This window comes from Stegostoma tigrinum, unplaced genomic scaffold, assembly GCF_030684315.1.
Source record: "Stegostoma tigrinum isolate sSteTig4 unplaced genomic scaffold, sSteTig4.hap1 scaffold_91, whole genome shotgun sequence".
Taxonomy (NCBI): Eukaryota; Metazoa; Chordata; class Chondrichthyes; order Orectolobiformes; family Stegostomatidae; genus Stegostoma; species Stegostoma tigrinum.
The window spans coordinates 125680-146610 of record NW_026728816.1 but is presented as its reverse complement, the minus strand read 5'-3'; the positions used below and the strand labels follow the sequence as shown (position 1 = coordinate 146610).

Below are 20931 nucleotides of genomic sequence, written 5' to 3'. Positions count from 1 at the left end.
CAACACGGCTTTGTGAGGGGTAGGTCATGCCTTACAAACCTTATCGAGTTTTTTGAGGATGTGACTAGAAAAGTTGATGAGGGTCGAGCTGTGGATGTGGTGTATATGGACTTCAGTAAGGCATTTGATAAGGTTCCCCATGGTAGGCTCATTCAGAAGGTCAGGAAGAATGGGATACAGGGGAACTTAGCTGCTTGGATACAGAATTGGCTGGCCAACAGAAGACAGCGAGTGGTAGTAGAAGGAAAATATTCTGCCTGGAAGTCAGTGGTGAGTGGGGTTCCACAGGGCTCTGTCCTTGGGCCTCTACTGTTTGTAATTTTTATTAATGACTTGGATGAGGGGATTGAAGGATGGGTCAGCAAGTTTGCAGACGACACAAAGGTCGGAGGTGTCGTTGACAGTGTAGAGGGCTGTTGTAGGCTGCAGCGGGACATTGACAGGATGCAGAGATGGGCTGAGAGGTGGCAGATGGAGTTCAACCTGGATAAATGCGAGGTGATGCATTTTGGAAGGTCGAATTTGAAAGCTGAGTGCAGGATTAAGGATAGGATTCTTGGCAGCGTGGAGGAACAGAGGGATCTTGGTGTGCAGATACATAGATCCCTTAAAATGGCCACCCAAGTGGACAGGGTTGTTAAGAAAGCATATGGTGTTTTGGCTTTCATTAACAGGGGGATTGAGTTTAAGAGTCGTGAGATCTTGTTGCAGCTCTATAAAACTTTGGTTAGACCGCACTTGGAATACTGCGTCCAGTTCTGGTCGCCGTATTATAGGAAAGATGTGGATGCTTTGGAGAGGGTTCAGAGGAGGTTTACCAGGATGCTGCCTGGACTGGAGGGCTTATCTTATGAAGAGAGGTTGACTGAGCTCGGTCTCTTTTCATTGGAGAAAAGGAGGAGGAGAGGGGACCTAATTGAGGTATACAAGATAATGAGAGGCATAGATAGAGTTGATAGCCAGAGACTATTTCCCAGGGCAGAAATGGCTAGCACGAGGGGTCATAGTTTTAAGCTGGTTGGTGGAAAGTATAGAGAGGATGTCAGAGGCAGGTTCTTTACGCAGAGAGTTGTGAGAGCATGGAATGCGTTGCCAGCAGCAGTTGTGGAAGCAAGGTCATTGGGGTCATTTAAGAGACTGCTGGACATGCATATGGTCACAGAAATTTGAGGGTGCATACATGAGGATCAATGGTCGGCACAACATTGTGGGCTGAAGGGCCTGTTCTGTGCTGTCTCTGCGCCGCCCCTCCCCCCGCCTTTTCCTCCATCTCTCTTACTCTCTATCCGAGCCTCTCCACCCGCTCAGCAGGGAGCGTTGTGAGTTTCTTTCGAACAAAGTTTAAAGATCTCTGTTTGAACCCAAGCCATCCGCAATCAGACTGCATTTCTAATCCCCCCCCCTTCCCTCCCTCTCTCTCTCTCTCTCTCTCTCTCTCTCACACACACATATACACACACAGTCTGTCTCTTTCTCCCTTTCAGTCAATCCCCTTCCTCTCTTGGTCCTACTCAAGCCTTTTCCCACCCCCGACTCTGCCTCGGCGATGAGTCCGCTGTCTGGATCCCTTTTCCCAGGCGTGGGCTGAGGACCCAGCGGTTCGGCAGCGGGGATCATCGCACGACGCTCCCGGACCCCTACAACCTCCTGTTCTCCAGCGGCCTCCAACATGACCACCGGGCTGGGAGCAGGCATCCGGGCTGCCGGAGCGCTCGCTGCTCAGTGGCTCAGTCCTGCGCCGCCTTTGCCGGGAGCGGGGATCCGAGGTGGGAGAAGGCCTCTTCGCCCGGCTCCTGGGCACAGCTACCTGCCTGAACAGCTGCCTGGCACCGAGCCTGCGCTCCCCGAGCACCCGGCCGCGGGTCCGCGACGCCTTCCGGGGCTGAGTAGCCGAAAACTATCTCCTACTGCAAGGTGAGAGCGGGGTTTGGGGTGAAGGGAGGACTGGGGACATGAGCACGGTCCCTGTTTCACATCCTGCGCCGCTCCTATCACAAAGCGAGGGGTTGGGAATGTATGTTTTGGGGGTGAGAATAGCCCTCCCCGGGTGAGAGAAGGCTGGGGACATTGGGAGGGTGTCCATTATACAGCCCTGCGCGGGTTTCCGTAGCCGAACAGCCTACTGCTCTCGTACTACAAGGTAAAGGGAAGGCGGGGGATGGAATGGGGTGGGGTTTCGAGGATAGCCGTCTTGGAAGTGAGAGGACATGGGGAGAGCCACTATCGTACAGCCCAGTGACTGAATGGCTTACAGCTACTGCAAAAGGGTCGTGGTGGGGGTTGGTTTAGGAGAGGGGTGTTGTAGGGAGGTTTGGGGTCACGGGCAGAGCTGCTTTCTTCAGCCGAACAGCCACTGCCACAAGATGAGATGGGAGGAGGTGTTTTCGGAGCGAGGGGATGCCCCCTCGCCCCGCCGCTGTGGGAAGTAGGATCTTTATCGCACAACCCTCCGTAGCCGAATAGCACTCCGACGACAAGGTGGGAAGGCAGGAGGGGCTCCCAGGGATGAGGAAAGGACAGAACCAGGGTCAGTATAAGGTTAGGGGCTGAACAGACCCCTTCCAGGGGCTGAGGGGAGCTCTTGATGCCCTGCGCCAAGCGACCAGCCGAGATCGACCCGCAGCTCTCCGACTACAAGGGGACCCTGTCTCAGAGCATTTCTGGCCGGAGCTCTGAGGGAAAGGGTCATCGCACCCAAAACGCTACCTCGGGACTTTTTCTTGACAGATGCTGAGCATTTTCAGCAACTTGTGTTTGCATTTCTACCCGGAGGTGGGTTTGTGGAGAGACACCATGGTAAGGGAATGGGTGTGGGGTTTGATGGGGCAGTCACAGAGACTGTCGAGAGAGAGAGAGAGAGAGAGAGGCAACCCCCGTGTCAGGGTTTGGAAAATCTCCGGCAGTGCTTCATTTCTCTCTCAGCCGAAGGCGCTGCGTGCTTTGGTTTCCTTTGCTCTTGTACTCTCTCCCCCTGTGAATAAAGCCAGAGTGAGAAAGAGAGAGAGTTTGTGGTGGGAGAGAGAAAAGGGACAGAAAGATGGAAATAAAGGAGCATGACAAGGGAGTGAAATTAGGGCCAGCAGAGGTGAGAGAGGGGGAGAGAATCAGAGTGAGGGAGGAAGAGTGATAAAACACAAACAAAAGAGAATGGGAGGTAACGAGGTGTTCATGAGCATGAAACAGCAGGACATGCAGCATCAGAGGCCAGGGAAGCTGATGTCAGCCTGTCTGCTGTGTTCATCTCCCTTCCTCCGTTCCCCCCCTCCTCCTGCCCCTTTGCCCCCCCTCCTCCTGCCCCTTTGCCCCCCTCCTCCTGCTGCCCCTTTGCCCCCCCGCCCCCTCCTCCTCCTGCCCCTTTTCCCCCTCCTCCTCCTGCCCCTTTTCCCCCTCCTCCTCCTGCCCCTTTGCCCCCCTCCTCCTCCTGCCCCTTTGCCCCCCTCCTCCTCCTGCCCCTTTGCCCCCCCTTCCTCTTGCTCCCTCCAGTCATCCATTCCTTCTTCCAGTCAGTCCTCGCTCCCTCGCTCCCTCCCACCAGCCATCCATTCCTCCCTCCCTCGCTCCCTCTAGTCAGTCAAAACAACTAAGAAAATTACAGCACAGGAACAGGTCCTTCAGCCCTCCAAGCCTGCGCCGATCAAGATCCTCTGTCTCACCTGTCACCTATTTTCTCACGGTCTGTGTCCATTTGCTCTCTGCCCATCCACGTACCTGTCCAAATATATCTTAAAAGACGCTAACGTGTCTGCGTCTCCCACCTCCGCTGGCAACACGTTCCAGGTGCCCACCAACCTCTGTGTAAAGAACTTTCCATGCATATGTCCCTTAAACTTTGCTCCTCTCACTTTGAACTCATGACCCCTCGTAATTGAGTCCTCCACTCTGGGGGTAAAAAGCTTTTTGCTGTTCACCCTGTCTATACCCTCATGATTTTGTTGACCTCAATCAGGTCCCCCCCAATCTCCATCTTTCTCATGAAAATAATCCTAATCTACTCAACCTCTCTTCATGGCTAGCACCCTCCATACAAGGCAGCATCCTGGTGAACTTCCTCTGCACCCTCTCCAAAGCATCCACAACCTTTTGGTAATGTGGCGACTGGAACTGTGCACAGTAGTCCAAATGTGGCCAAACCAAAGTCCGATACAACTGCAACATGACCTTGGCAAGTCTTGTACTCAATACCCCATCCAATGAAGGAAAGCATGCCATATGCCTTCGAGACCACCCTATTGACCTGCGTTGTCACCTTCAGGGAACAATGGACCTGAACACCCAGATCTCTCTGTTCATCAATTTTCCCCAAGACTTTTCCATTTACTGTATAGTTCGTCCTTGAATTTGATCTTCCAAAATGCATCACCTCGCATTTTCCCGGATTGAACTCCATCTGCCATTTATCTGCCCAACTCTCCAGTCTATCTATGTTCTGCTGTAACCTCTGATAGTCCCCTTCACTATCGGCTTCTCCATTCCTCCCTTGTAGTGCGATTAGGCAAGACTAAGGAGGCATAGAATGGGTGTGCAAAATGCAGGGCAATGGGGACAATTGAATTGTGGAGCTGGTTTAAGGAACAGATATTGCGTGTCCTTGATAGGTACGTCCCTGTCAGGCAGGGAGGAAGCGATCAGCTAAGGGAACCGTGGTTTACTAAAAAACCTGTATCTCTTGTTAAGCAGAAGAGGGAGGCTGATGTGACGATGAGACCAGATGGTTCACATGAGGTGATGGAGAGCTACAGATTAGCTAGGAAGGATTTAAAGAGAGAGTTAAGAAGAGCAAGGAGGGTACACGAGCAGACACTGGCAGGTAAATAAAGGAGAACCCGAAAGCTTTCGATAGGTATGTGAGGAATAAGAGGATGACTTGGGTAGGCATAGGGCCAGTCAAAGACAGAAGTGGGAAGTTGTGTGTGGACGCTGTGGAGATTGGAGAGGTGCTAAATGAATGTTTCTCATCTGTTTTCACTGAGGGACAGGAGAATATTGTAGAGGAGGTGACTGAGTTAGAGGCTACTAGAATTGAAAGGGTTAAGGTTAGTAAGGAGGAAGTGTCATCAATTCGACAACGTGTGACGGTAGATAAAGCCCCTGGGCCTGATAGGATTTTTCCGAGGATTGTCTGGGATGCTAGGGAGGAGGTGGTGGAGCCTTTGGCCTTGATCTTGGAGTCCTCATTGTCTACAGGTTTAGTACCAGAGGAGTGGAGAATTGCAAATGTTGTGCCCTTGTTCAAGAGGGGCAGTAGGAATGACCCAGGCAATTATAGACCTGTGAGCCTTAGGTGTGTTGCAGGAAAAATTTTGGAAAGGATTATAAGAGATAGGATTTATAATCATCCAACAATCAACAACTTGATTGGAGATAGTCAGCATGGATTCGTCAAGGGCAGGTCGTGTCTCACAAACGTCATTGAGTTTTTTGAGAAGGTGACCAAGCATGTGGATGAGGGTCGGGCAGTTGGCGTGGTGTACATGGACTTGAGTAAAGCCTTTGATAAGTTTCCCCATGGTAGGCTCTCGGAGAAAATACAGAGGCACGGGATTGAGGGAGATTTAGCCAGTTGGATTAGAAACTGGCTTTCGGTAAGAAGGCAACAAGTGGTGGTTGATGGAGAATATTCAGCCTGGAGTCCGGTAACGCGTGGTGTGCCTCAAGGATCTGTTTTGTGACCACTGCTGTTTGTCATTTGTATAAATGACTTGGACGCAGGAATTGGTTGATGGGTTCGTGAGTTTGCAGATGACACTAAAGTCGGTGGAGTGGTGGACAGTGTGGAAGAATGTTGCAGGTTGCAGGGAGACTTGGATAAACTGCAGAATTGTCCCGAAATTTGGCAAATGGAGATTAATATGGATAAATGTGAGGTGTTTCACTTTGGGAGGAATAATAGGAAGGCAGAACACCGGGTCAACGGAAAGATTCTTAGGCAGTGGAGATGAGCAGAGGGATCGTGGTGTCCGTGTACATAGATTCCTGAAAATTGCCACCCAGGTTGATAGTGCTGTTCAGAAGTCTGATGGTGTTTTAGGTTTCATTGGTAGAGGGATTGAGTTGCGGAGACGTGATGTCATGCTGCAACTCTACAAAACGCTAGTGCGGCCTCAGTTTGAATATTGCGTGGTCGCTCCATTACAGGAAGGATGTGGAATCATTGGAACAGGTGCAGAGGAGATTTACCAGAATGTTGCCTGGTCTGGAGCGAAGGTCTTATGAAGAAAGGCTGAGGAACTTGGGTCTGTTCTCATTGGAGAGAAGGAGGCTCAGAGGGGATTTAATAGAGACATACAAGATGGTCAGTGGATTAGATAGGGTGCACAGTGAGAGTTTTTTTCCGAGGATGATGACTTCAGCTTGTACAAGGGGGTGCAGCTACACTTTGAGGGGTGATGGATTTAAGACAGATGTCAGAGGCAGGTTCTTTACTCAGAGAGTGGTAAGGGTGTGGAATGCCCTGTCTGCCAATGAAGTTAACTCAGCCACATGAGGGGCATTTAAACAGCCCTTGGATCAGCATATGGTTGACAATAGGATAGTGCAGGGGAATGGGCTTCGATTAGTTCACAGGTCGGCGCAACATGGAGGGCCGAAGGGCCTGTTCTGCGTTGTGTTCTTCTATGTTCAGTTACAGTTCACAGATTACTCTACCACTCATTTTAGTGTTGTGTGAAGAGGATAATGAACATCTGCAGAAGGACGCAGAAAGTGTAAGTGAATGGACAATGGCAGATGGAGTGCAACGATGGTAAAAGTGAGACTATCCATTTTGGTAGCAATTAGGGCAAAATGGAGTATTAGTTAAATGGTGAAAAATTGTAGCATGCTGCTATTCCCCGGCTGAATGTTTTAAAGGCCAAGACAGACAGATCTTTGAACAGCAAAGGAATTGAGTTTAAAAATCGGGAGGGGATGCTCCAGTTGTATAGGGTGCTGGTGAGGCTTGATGTCGAATAGTTTGTACAGTTTTAGTCTCCTCACTTGAGAAAGGATGTGCTGGCAGTGGAGGGGGTGCAAAGGAGCTTCACAAGATTGATTCCACAATTGAAAATGTTGCTGTATGGGGAGAGATTGAGGAGACTTGGATTGCACTCTCTGAGACTTCGAAGAATGAGGGGTGTTCTAATAGCACCTTTTAAAATGATGAAAGAAATAGATAGGAAAGAAACACGGAAGTTGTTTCCACTGATGGGTGAAATTACAACTAGGCGGCACAGCCTCAAAATAAGGGTGAACAGATTTAAGACTGAGTTGAGGATGAGCTTCTTCATCCAAAGGGTTGTGAATCTGTGGAATTCTCTGCTCAGTGAAACAGTCAAGGTTCCCTGGTTGAATGTTTTAAAGGCCAAGACAGATAGATCTTTGAACAGGAAAGGAATTGAGTGTTATGGTGAATGGGAGGGTAAGTGGAACTGAGTCCGCAAAAAGATCAGCGATGACCTTATTGAATGGCGGAGCGAGCTGGAAGAGACAGATGACCTACTCCTTTATTTCTTCTGTCCATATGTCCTTAGATTGCCATCCTTGTCATTCCTCCTTCCCTGGAATAGGCCAGTTCTGAACGCTGATCAGTAGGTCTTTAAATATCTCCCGCGTATCAAATGCCGACTTGTTCAATCAAAGCTCCTCCCAATTAATACTGCTCAGCTCCTACCTAATACTGATGTAATTTTCCTTCCCCCAATTTCGTAGCTTCCCCCAAGGTCCTGATTATTCATAGCTATCTTAAAATGTAAGGAGAGGCGATCACCCCGTTGAAGAAGCTCCTGGTTCAGTGTTTTCCCCCATGTGGGAGTCAACTACAGGTTTTCTTGTTCCAAGGTTGGGGAGGAAATAGCCGAGTGGTATTATTGCTGGATTGTTAATTCAGAGACTTAGATAACATTCTGGGGACCGGTGTTCAAATCCCAGCACAGCAGGTGGTGGAATTTGAATTGAATACAAAAGAAAATCATGAATGAAGAATCTAATGATGACCATGAATCCATTGTCAAATGTCAGAAAAACCCACCTGCTTCACTGATGTCCTTTCGGAAAGGAAACTGCCATCCTTACATGGTCTGGCCTACATGTGACTGCAGACCCACAGCTAGATGATTGACTCTGAACTGTCCCCTGGGCAATTCGGGATGGACAATAAACACTGCCGAGCTAGTGATGTCCTCCTCCCATTAGCAAATAAATAAAATTGGATTCTATGTCTTCCGATTGAAGATCGTTTCTTGTTCTCACAGTAATTTCATCGCTTACAGTCAGTTTCCCTCTTGCCTGTCTTTTTGGAATGTCACGTAGCCCTGCACATTTACCTCCAGTGTTGATCGCCTTATAACCATGTCTTTGTAATAGCTCTCAAATCATGCCCGTCAACCTGTATGTGTGCTATGAATTTGTTGATTTTGTTCTGAATACAATGAGCACGCAAGCAAAGAGTCATTAATTTTGATTTATAACTTTATTTCACCTCTTGACACTATTTACAGCTGTTTTCTGTTTCTACATGCTGTCTTTTCCAGTCCCATGCTGAGTATTGTTATCCCAATAGTTCTTTAATGTCAGTGTGTGTGTATTCCTGGGCGACTATGCTCGTGTGGTCTACGGAGTTGTGGAGGTCACAGTTCGAGGACAGCCATTTCATAGGCCTCTGCTGCAGCTAAGAAGAAAAGACAATCTCTTGCTCTGAGCTCTGCAAACCAGGGCAATGTCAAAAAGGAAACAAGGTCAAAAGAATTTCAACAAGGATCTCAAAATTAACTGCTGAATTCACATAAGCATTCCGGGGATCGCCCAATGTAGTGGCCACAACATCCCACTTTCTATTCCTCACAAACAATCCAAAGGCTGAACTATCCGTATCCCTCTTAACTTTTACGTTTTTTGAGCTAATTTCTTGTTTCTAACTTGTGTGTATTTGTGGTGCCTTATGACTTCTTGCATTTAGCAATTGATAAACTCACTTTCTCACTAATTCAGTAAAACCTAGTTTTATAGAATCCCCAGTGTGGAAACAGGCCATTCAGTTCAAGAAGTCCACAGCAACCCTACAAAGAGCATCCCACCCAGACCCATCCCCATTCCCTACTCTATCCCTGTCAGCCTGCATTTCCCATGGCTGATATACCTAACCTACACGTGTGTGGGCACTGTGGGTAATTCAGCATTCCCAATCCACCGAACCTGCACATCTCTGGACTGGTCAAAACAATGATTCGATTTGAATTAGTTATAATGCAGCTGTTAACAGTAATCCTCCGTCCCTGTGTTGGAGCGAGATTTAACATTCAAGATCAAAAATGAAACACTTGAACAAGGTAGCTCAAATTGAGGTTGTTGACTTGCTCGCCGAGCTGGCTTGTTTTCATTGAGACGTTTCGTCACCATGATTGGTGACATCACCAGCAGAGCCTCCAACGAAACAATGTTACTTTACTCTGTCTGGAATTTATACTGTCCGGTCAGTTACCATGAGTACTGTCATTTCGGGTTTTGATCTGTATGGGTTTGTATGTGCGGTCCAATTGTATCTGTTTGTTGGTTGCATTATGGGTGGAGGATCACGCCACTCATACGAAACTGGGACAAGGTAACCATAGTAGCCCAAGCCAAGTGTAGACACGCAGAGGAATTCCTAGAGGCATGGTTCACCACCCATTCTGCAGGCTCACATTCTTGGTCTCTTCAGTTTGAATATGATCACTCAACCATATCCTTTATGACAAACAACAGAGTCTTACTTCCTAAAATCTTCAAACAGGACTGTCCAGACAGATTCACTTGTTCTCATGATATCGTCTTCTGCTGGAGGGATTCCGAAATGTCTGCATTCTTCCTCAACTGAGCATTCCTTGCGTTCGTGGTTGACAGAGCTCTCGGCCATGTCCAACCCATCTCGTACACTTTGGCCTCACCCCTGATGAGGTACCCTGGTCCTCAATGACCAACCCATCAATATCCACATCTAGAAGAACATCAGCCACGATTTCCAACAAGATCCCACCACCAGGCATATATTCCCCTCCCCTCCCTTGTCAGCCTTCTGCAGGGACCATTCCATCAGGACACCTCGGTCCACTCCTTATCCATTCGCAACACCTCCCCATAACCCGACAGCACTTTCCATGCCACCACAGAAGGCATAACATCTGTCCATTTACTTCCTCCGGCTTCACTATCCAAGGCTTCCAGGGGAAGCAGCGATTTACCCACACTTCACTCAATCTAGTCTACTGTATTCACTGCTCACAATATTGTCTCGCTCTGCATCGGGGAGACGAAACACAGACTGACCAACCACTTGGCTGAACACCTATATTCTGTACATAAAAATGGCCCCAGGTTTCCAATTGCCTATCACTTGAGCACCCCATCATGATCCCTGGCCAAAATCTCTGTCTCAGGCTTGCTGCAGTGCTCCAGTGAGTGCAAGGTAGAAGACAAAAATCTCATGTTTGCTTTGCAGAACACCTCCGCTCGGTTCGCAATCAACAACAGCACCTTCCAGTCACCCACCATTTTAACTCCTTTAACTCCCCCTCCCATTCCTTAGACGGCATGTGCATCATGGGCCTCCTGCAGTGCCACAATGATGCCACCCGAAGGGGGCAGGAACAGCAACTCATATTCCGCTTGGGAACCCTGCAGCCCAATGGTATCAATGTGAACTTCACAAGCTTCAAAGTCTCCCCTTCCCCCACTGCATCCCAAAACGAGCCCAACTGCATCCCAAAACCAGCCCAGCTTGTCCCACCTCCCTAACCTGTTCTTCCTCTCACCTATCCCCTCCTCCCACCTCCAGCCGCACCTCCATTTCGTACCGACTAACCTCGTCCCATCTCCTTGACTTGTTCGTCCTCCCCGGACTGACCTATCCCCTCCCTACCTCCTCACCTACACTCACCTCTACTGGCTCCATCCCCACCTCTTTAACTTGTCTGTCTCCTTTCCACCTATCTTCTCCTCTATCCATCTTCGATCCGCCTCCCCCCCTCTCCCTATTTATTTCAGAACCCTCTCCCCCTCCCCCTTTTCTGATGAAAGGTCTCAGCCCAACATCTAAGCTTTTGTGCTCCTGAGATGCTGCTTGGCCTGCTGTGTTCGTCCAGCTGCACACTTTGTTATCTCTATGTGTCTTAACAACCTCATTAAGTGAGTTCTGGAGAGAACTATGCAGGGGAGACTTAGGGTTTGTCATTCTAACTTGCCTGTCCTGAAAGATGAAAGTTGGTTTATTTTGGATGTTTGTTTCATAGCTATGAAAGATATCCTGAAAGGATTTTTCATATCTTTTGTTGAGAATTTTACCCGTTTAGTTACTCTAATCCTTTTCCTTTTTTAAAGTTTGCTTGGTAGTCATAAATTTCAAATATCGGCCGAATTTTATTCGGCTTTGTATTGGTTCTCCGTGATTCCCCGTTAATGGCTCCGCGACCTGCTAGCTAATTACAGAATTTATCATTGATGTGCCTGTCATAAAATCTTTAGTCTTATACTATGTATTCCCAATTTCAGGAGAAAGTCCAGAGACCTTTTAAAGGAAAGGGGTTTAGAAAGAACACTTAAGTTCTATAGATCCAAGTCATGAATAGTTGATAAATTATTTGCACTTCATATTTCCAGAATCTACCCCGGAAGAGAGAGCCCAGAGAATTGCCCAAGCTGTCTGCAAACAGTCAATTGACGTGAAGGAAAATTGGGACCAATTGAAAACCCATGCGAGCAACTGGCAGAAACAGGTGGAAAAGGCGTTCGAGAAACTTCAAGAACCGCAGAAAGCTCTGGATGATCTTGAGTCTCATGTGATAACAGCTGAGGGGGTCCACACTGATTGGCAACCTGTGAATGACCTGTTTATTGACGCATTGCAGGATCACATTGATAAAACCACAGTAAGTGCAATTACTTTACACTTCACTTATGAACAGATGTAACCGCAATGTTGTATCGAGACAATCAGTAATATGAGTAGTGAAGTAATATTGATTGAATGGTTGTTAACTTAATTTGTAAATTAAAACTTAGTTGAGCATGCCTTCTGATGATATCACATTGGTAATATTAGTATAATTGAGGATTTTATTGGTCAGTGACATCAGGTGAGTTATCTGCTTGTTGCCATGTTATCAGGACTAAAGGTGAAGTCTTACCACACCATTTGGCCACTCCTTAGAGAGAGACAACTGGTTATGATTTAATCTGAAGATCACCATGCCTCGGGCAAGTAGAGGGGTTGAGGCGAAGATCCTTTGTGGTAAGCTCACTGGTGTGGCAATTGAGCCCTCTCTGCAGGGCATCACTCTGCATCACAAACCAACCGTTCAGCCCACGGAATTTGAATAGAGTTTAGGATTGGAGAGCAATCCATGCAATTATATTTTTTTTGAATGAATGTTTCTCAATGGGACTCTCTCACTGGCAAACTTTTTAAAAGCCAGCTCAGCCATACAGGCTCGATCAGTTCCTGATCTCAGCTGAATTTTTTGATCTGGGGTGGGTCAGCGTGAGGAGTTCAGTGATTGGAATGAATTCTCATGAAGTTAGCGAGAGGGATAGTACACGTGAATAGATAAATGTTTTGAAAAGCGGATGAGAACGAGGGGGATCCTCTTCGGGCGGTTGTGGCGGGGGCGGGGTGTGAGGGATGCATCTGCTCCCACGATAAGACATTCCACTCCCGCACATCCCAGATGTCCAAGTTCTTTAAGGACCGCAACTTTCCCCCCACAGTGATCGAGAACGCCCTTGACCGCGTCTCCCGATTTCCCGCAACACATCCCTCACACCCCGCCCCCGCCACAACCGCCCTAAGAGGATCCCCCTCGTTCTCACACACCACCCTACCAACCTCCGGATACAACGCATCATCCTCCGACACTTCGGCCATTTACAATCCGACCCCACCACCCAAGACATTTTTCCATCCCCACCCCTGTCTGCTTTCCGGAGAGACCACTCTCTCCGTGACTCCCTTGTTCGCTCCACACTGCCCTCGAACCCCACCACACCCGACACCTTCCCCTGCAACCGCAGGAAATGCTACACTTGCCCCCACACCTCCTCCCTCACCCCTATCCCAGGCCCCAAGATGACATTCCACATGAAGCAGAGGTTCACCTGCACATCTGCCAATGTGGTATACTGCATCCACTGTACCCGGTGCGGCTTCCTCTACATTGGGAAAACCAAGCGGAGGCTTGGGGACCGCTTTGCAGAACACCTCCGCTCAGTTCGCAACAAACAACTGCACCTCCCAGTCGCAAACCATTTCCACTCCCCCTCCCATTCTCTAGATGACATGTCCATCATGGGCCTCCTGCACTGCCACAATGATGCCACCCGAAGGTTGCAGGAACAGCAACTCATATTCCGCCTGGGAACCCTGCAGCCATATGGTATCAATGTGGACTTCACCAGTTTCAAAATCTCCCCTTCCCCTACTGCATCCCTAAACCAGCCCAGTTCGGCCCTCCCCCCACTGCACCACACAACCAGCCCAGCCCTTCTCTCCCCCCCCCCCCCCACCCACTGCATCCCAAAACCAGTCCAACCTGTCTCTGCCTCCCTAACCAGTTCTTCCTCTCACCCATCCCTTCCTCCCACCCCAAGCCGCACCCCCATCTACCTACTAACCTCATCCCACCTCCTTGACCTGTCCGTCTTCCCTGGACTGACCTATCCCCTCCCTACCTCCCCACCTATACTCTCTCCACCTATCTTCTTTACTCTCCATCTTCGGTCCGCCTCCCCCTCTCTCCCTATTTATTCCAGTTCCCTCTCCCCATCCCCCTCTCTGATGAAGGGTCTAGGCCCGAAACGTCAGCTTTTGTGCTCCTGAGATGCTGCTTGGCCTGCTGTGTTCATCCAGCCTCACATTTTATTATCTTGGACTTCTCCAGCATCTGCAGTTCCCATTATCTCTGATACACCACACTGACTGTAACTCCAAGCTGTGTGTTTCTTCAACAAAATATCTGCAAATAAACAAACATCCTGGATGAAGACTTATTATCTGACACTCCACTCACACCAGTTGTATGATCTTTTGATCTGTCTGCTTATAAATTGTGTGCCTGTGTGTTTTCCTCTCTGACCACACGTGATGAAGGGACTGCACTTCAAAAGCTTGTATGATTTCAAATAAACCTGTCAGATTATAACCTGATGCCATGTGGCTTCTGACTTTGTCCATCCTAGTCCAACACCAGCACCTCCACATTATAAGTGTTTGAAACCAAGTCAGTGCAACAGGTATATGTCGAACATTTGACTTCAGAAGGATGCCTCGTGCTGAAAAGTTTATTAATAACAAAGGATTTCTCCATTATGCCATCTATCATAACATGCTGCGCCTCACAGTCATAATGAAAGGATGCCCACTTTAATTTAGCAGCGCCAAGAACAGTTATGGACATTTTTAGCATGGGAGAAGGCCATTCAACCTATTTTATCTGTACCAGCTCTCTCCCAGAGCAACAAAATTAATCCTTTTCTCGAATTCATTCCACATATTTCACAGGATTGAAATATATAGGTACATAGTTAAGAGATTTTAACATCGAGTGAGCAGTTCTCGCACTTCACCTTGTCACTAACAATTGAAAACGTGACTTAGAAAGAGTGGGTCTTTATTTTGTTCTGTTGTGATGATGAAGAAGATGCAAGTCCAAGTGCTGGAACTGGCCTCTTGAACTTAGAAACATTTAAATGTGTATAAAATGAATTCTGTGCGCATCTATTAAAAGCAGTTTTATGGAAGGAAAAGGTACCAAAAAAGATTTGGTGTATTGTACTTGATGCTATTATACTCCAACATGTGAAAACAGAACTCTACGACTGTGAGTGTTGAGATCTGAGAGGGTGCTATCTTGTTTGAATTTACATTGCTAAGTCTAGGCCTATTTTCCCAACAGCAAAATTGGTAATGCAGAAAGAAATGGATGTTTCTCGCATTTGTTGGCTGTAAGTGAGAGATAATGGGAACTGCAGATGCTGGAGATTCCAAGATAATAAAATGTGAGGCTGGATGAACACAGCAGGCCAAGCAGCATCTCAGGAGCACAAAAGCTGACGTTTCGGGCCTAGACCCTTCATCAGAGAGGGGGATGGGGGGAGGGAACTGGAATAAATAGGGAGAGAGGGGGAGGCGGACCGAAGATGGAGAGCAAAGAAGATAGGTGGAGAGGGTGTAGGTGGGGAGGTAGGGAGGGGATAGGTCAGTCCAGGGAAGACGGACAGGTCAAGGAGGTGGGATGAGGTTAGTAGGTAGCTGGGGGTGCGGCTGGGGGTGGGAGGAAGGGATGGGTGAGAGGAAGAACCGGTTAGGGAGGCAGAGACAGGTTGGACTGGTTTTGGGATGCAGTGGGTGGGGGGGAAGAGCTGGGCTGGTTGTGTGGTGCAGTGGGGGGAGGGGATGAACTGGGCTGGTTTAGGGATGCAGTGGGGGAAGGGGAGATTTTGAAACTGGTGAAGTCCACATTGATACCATATGGCTGCAGGGTTCCCAGGCGGAATATGAGTTGCTGTTCCTGCAACCTTCGGGTGGCATCATTGTGGCAGTGCAGGAGGCCCATGATGGACATGTCATCAAGAGAATGGGAGGGGGAGTGGAAATGGTTTGCGACTGGGAGGTGCAGTTGTTTGTTGCGAACTGAGCGGAGGTGTTCTGCAAAGCGGTCCCCAAGCCTCCGCTTGGTTTCCCCAATGTAGAGAAAGCCGCACCGGGTACAGTGGATGCAGTATACCACATTGGCAGATGTGCAGGTGAACCTCTGCTTAATGTGGAATGTCATCTTGGGGCCTGGGATGGGGGTGAGGGAGGAGGTGTGGGGACAAGTGTAGCATTTCCTGCGGTTGCAGGGGAAGGTGCCGGGTGTGGTGGGGTTGGAGGGCAGTGTGGAGCGAACAAGGGAGTCACGGAGAGAGTGGTCTCTCCGGAAAGCAGACAGGGGTGGGGATGGAAAAATGTCTTGGGTGGTGGGGTCGGATTGTAAATGGCGGAAGTGTCGGAGGATAATGCGTTGTATCCGGAGGTTGGTAGGGTGGTGTGTGAGAACGAGGGGGATCCTCTTGGGGCGGTTGTGGCGGGGGCGGGGTGTGAGGGATGTGTCGCGGGAAATGCGGGAGACGCGGTCAAGGGCGTTCTCAATCACCGTGGGGGGGAAGTTGCGGTCCTTAAAGAACTTGGACATCTGGGATGTGCGGGAGTGGAATGTCTTATCGTGGGAGCAGATGCGGCGGAGGCGGAGGAATTGGGAATAGGGGATGGAGTTTTTGCAGGAGGGTGGGTGGGAGGAGGTGTATTCTAGGTAGCTGTGGGAGTCGGTGGGCTTGAAATGGACATCAGTTACAAGCTGGTTGCCTGAGATGGAGACTGAGAGGTCCAGGAAGGTGAGGGATGTGCTGGAGATGGCCCAGGTGAACTGAAGGTTGGGGTGGAAGGTGTTGGTGAAGTGGATGAACTGTTCGAGCTCCTCTGGGGAGCAAGAGGCGGCGCCGATACAGTCATCAATGTACCGGAGGAAGAGGTGGGGTTTGGGGCCTGTGTAGGTGCGGAAGATGGACTGTTCCACGTAACCTACAAAGAGGCAGGCATAGCTGGGGCCCATGCGGGTGCCCATGGCCACCCCCTTAGTCTGTAGGAAGTGGGAGGAGTCAAAAGAGAAGTTGTTGAGTGTGAGGACGAGTTCCGCTAGGCGGATGAGAGTGTCGGTGGAGGGGGCCTGGTCGGGCCTGCGGGACAGGAAGAAGCGGAGGGCCTTGAGGCCATCTCCATGCGGAATGCAGGTGTACAGGGACTGGACGTCCATGGTGAATATGAGGTGTTGGGGGCCAGGGAATTGGAAGTCCTGGAGGAGGTGGAGGGCGTGGGTGGTGTTACCCCGCCCACGGCCGACGACATCATCGCTCCGCCCACAACCTCCACAGCCTGCAACCCCAGAGGAGACAGCCACCCTGAGCCCTGCCGAATCTTCACCATCCCCCCAGACCTCCCACTGACTGAGGACGAACGGTCAGTCCTGAGCAAGGGGCTCACCTTTGTCCCCCTACAACCACACATCAACGAATACCAGTCACGGTCGGACATAGAGCAGTTTTTCCGCCGTCTTCGCCTGCATGCCTACTTCTTCAACCGGGAACCCAACCCTCCTTCCACTGACCCCTTCACCCGCTTCCAACACAAGTCCTCCTCCTGGACACCACCCCCAGGCCTCCTACCCTCCCTCGACCTCTTCATCTCCAACTGCCGTCGAGACATTAACCGCCTCAACCTCTCCACCCCTCTCACCCACTCCAACCTCTCCCCCGCAGAACGGGCAGCCCTCCGCTCCCTCCGCTCCAACCCCAACCTCACCATCAAACCCGCAGACAAGGGTGGCGCAGTGGTAGTATGGCGTACTGACCTCTACATCGCCGAGGCCAGACGCCAACTCTCCGACACCACCTCCTACCGCCTCCTCGATCATGACCCCACACCCGAGCACCAAACCATCATCTCCAACACCATTCATGACCTCATCACCTCAGGGGACCTCCCACCCACAGCCTCCAACCTCATTGTTCCCCAACCCCGCACAGCCCGTTTCTATCTCCTTCCCAAAATCCACAAACCTGCCTGCCCTGGTCGACCCATCGTCTCAGCCTGCTCCTGCCCCACCGAACTCATCTCCACCTATCTGGACTCCATTTTCTCCCCTTTGGTCCAGGAACTCCCCACCTATGTCCGTGACACCACCCACGCCCTCCACCTCCTCCAGGACTTCCAATTCCCTGGCCCCCAACACCTCATATTCACCATGGACGTCCAGTCCCTGTACACCTGCATTCCGCATGGAGATGGCCTCAAGGCCCTCCGCTTCTTCCTGTCCCGCAGGCCCGACCAGGCCCCCTCCACCGACACTCTCATCCGCCTAGCGGAACTCGTCCTCACACTCAACAACTTCTCTTTTGACTCCTCCCACTTCCTACAGACTAAGGGGGTGGCCATGGGCACCCGCATGGGCCCCAGCTATGCCTGCCTCTTTGTAGGTTACGTGGAACAGTCCATCTTCCGCACCTACACAGGCCCCAAACCCCACCTCTTCCTCCGGTACATTGATGACTGTATCGGCGCCGCCTCTTGCTCCCCAGAGGAGCTCGAACAGTTCATCCACTTCACCAACACCTTCCACCCCAACCTTCAGTTCACCTGGGCCATCTCCAGCACATCCCTCACCTTCCTGGACCTCTCAGTCTCCATCTCAGGCAACCAGCTTGTAACTGATGTCCATTTCAAGCCCACCGACTCCCACAGCTACCTAGAATACACCTCCTCCCACCCACCCTCCTGCAAAAACTCCATCCCCTATTCCCAATTCCTCCGCCTCCGCCGCATCTGCTCCCACGATAAGACATTCCACTCCCGCACATCCCAGATGTCCAAGTTCTTTAAGGACCGCAACTTCCCCCCCACGGTGATTGAGAACGCCCTTGACCGCGTCTCCCGCATTTCCCGCGACACATCCCTCACACCCCGCCCCCGCCACAACCGCCCCAAGAGGATCCCCCTCGTTCTCACACACCACCCTACCAACCTCCGGATACAACGCATTATCCTCCGACACTTCCGCCATTTACAATCCGACCCCACCACCCAAGACATTTTTCCATCCCCACCCCTGTCTGCTTTCCGGAGAGACCACTCTCTCCGTGACTCCCTTGTTCGCTCCACACTGCCCTCCAACCCCACCACACCCGGCACCTTCCCCTGCAACCGCAGGAAATGCTACACTTGTCCCCACACCTCCTCCCTCACCCCCATCCCAGGCCCCAAGATGACATTCCACATTAAGCAGAGGTTCACCTGCACATCTGCCAATGTGGTATACTGCATCCACTGTACCCGGTGCGGCTTTCTCTACATTGGGGAAACCAAGCGGAGGCTTGGGGACCGCTTTGCAGAACACCTCCGCTCAGTTCGCAACAAACAACTGCACCTCCCAGTCGCAAACCATTTCCACTCCCCCTCCCATTCTCTTGATGACATGTCCATCATGGGCCTCCTGCACTGCCACAATGATGCCACCCGAAGGTTGCAGGAACAGCAACTCATATTCCGCCTGGGAACCCTGCAGCCATATGGTATCAATGTGGACTTCACCAGTTTCAAAATCTCCCCTTCCCCCACTGCATCCCTAAACCAGCCCAGTTCATCCCCTCCCCCCACTGCACCACACAACCAGCCCAGCTCTTCCCCCCCACCCACTGCATCCCAAAACCAGTCCAACCTGTCTCTGCCTCCCTAACCGGTTCTTCCTCTCACCCATCCCTTCCTCCCACCCCCAGCCGCACCCCCAGCTACCTACTAACCTCATCCCACCTCCTTGACCTGTCCGTCTTCCCTGGACTGACCTATCCCCTCCCTACCTCCCCACCTACACCCTCTCCACCTATCTTCTTTGCTCTCCATCTTCGGTCCGCCTCCCCCTCTCTCCCTATTTATTCCAGTTCCCTCCCCCCATCCCCCTCTCTGATGAAGGGTCTAGGCCCGAAACGTCAGCTTTTGTGCTCCTGAGATGCTGCTTGGCCTGCTGTGTTCATCCAGCCTCACATTTTATTATGTTGGCTGTAAGTGTCTGTTTAAAGTTTGAGTACAGTTTCCTCATATACAGGTGCTTAACCTGCTTTTACAGTTTGAACATTTGTTGTGCCAATGCAAATTGTTTGAATGGTTTCACCTCCAGTTTTCTTCTTTATACATATTTTGTATTTTTTCAGGGTAAGGACTGCCTGCAAAATCTGAGATTGGGTTTTGAAAGACATCAACCTTTGCTTGCGAGAGATAATGGTAACTGCAGATGCTAGAGAATGCGAGATAACAATGTGTGGAGCTGGATGAACACAGCAGGCCAAGCAGCATCTCAGGAGCACAAAAGCTGACATTTCGGGCCTCGACCCTTCATGCGAGAGAACGTAACGTAGGAAAGAAGAACAGGACTAAGTAGTATTATCCTTCAAAGCCTTGTTGAGTTGATTTGTCCTGTTTTGTTCCTTACTTTTACATTTATTAAATCCACTTTTTTAAAAGCATTCTTTCACAGGATGAGGGCACTGCTGGCAAGGCTAACATTCATTTCCCATCCAGGAATGGCTTGGTAGGCCATTTTGGAAGTCAGTAGAGAGTCAGCCATATTCCTGTGAATTTGAAGTCAGATACCAGAATTGTGAAGGGATGCAGATTCCTTTCCCTAAAGAATAGATTAGTGAATTCAGTTTTCTGTTACAATAATTTATGATAGTTTCATCGTCACTGTTACTTTTAACTCGAGATCTTTGTGAATTAAATGTCATTTCCAGCAGATGCTTTTGTATATTATATTTAATATTAGGATTTTAGTTTTAACTTAATTTCTTATTAACATTTAATCATTAATTTCAGGATGTTTCTCAGATTTTATACGCTTCCTCTCCATTAGGTTTTTAAAGAAGAAATTGCCCCAGTCAAACAAGAAGTCAAAATATTAAATGATCTGGCCAGTCAGTTATCTCCGCTTGATGTCTCTTTCTCTCCAAAGATTTCTCACCAGCTTGATGACCTAAATATGAGGTTGAAATTTATACAGGTAACAGTGAAAACATTTTCTAAACTAGCCAATCTGTTGAAGAAAGCATGTCCAGATAATTTGGCTTCAAATATATGAGCAAGATAAAGAACCGTTTCAATTGAAGCAAGCAATTAATATTTTATTATCATAGTTTATGAAGTTATCCAATTTTATAATATTACGTTTTCAAAAATACAATGTTCTTGTCTGTAGTCTGCACTTTAGAATGTAATCGCAAAACAAAATCCAAATAGTGAGACATGTGAGCATCCGAACTACAGTCTGAAATGGTTCAGGACTGGAACAATTTGAATATATTCAGGATGAAGCTGCAGGTGGCAGATATTTTTCCCGATCCATCCAA

General features: G+C 49.4%; 1 long non-coding RNA gene across 5 annotated transcripts in view; it reads left to right on the top strand.

Moving 5' to 3' along the window:
• LOC132209409 (uncharacterized) overlaps positions 1 to 20931 on the top strand; it is a 275322-nt gene that overhangs the window by 230760 nt on the left and 23631 nt on the right. For 4 of the 5 annotated variants that reach the window (XR_009445501.1, XR_009445505.1, XR_009445504.1 and 1 more), the window contains 3 exons: positions 11608 to 11876; positions 19741 to 19940; positions 20439 to 20585. This is a non-coding gene — a long non-coding RNA (uncharacterized LOC132209409). Of the gene's footprint in view, positions 1 to 1702; positions 1915 to 11607; positions 11877 to 19740; positions 19941 to 20438; positions 20586 to 20931 lie in introns of those variants that run through there. The other variant, XR_009445502.1, reaches the window with a different exon arrangement.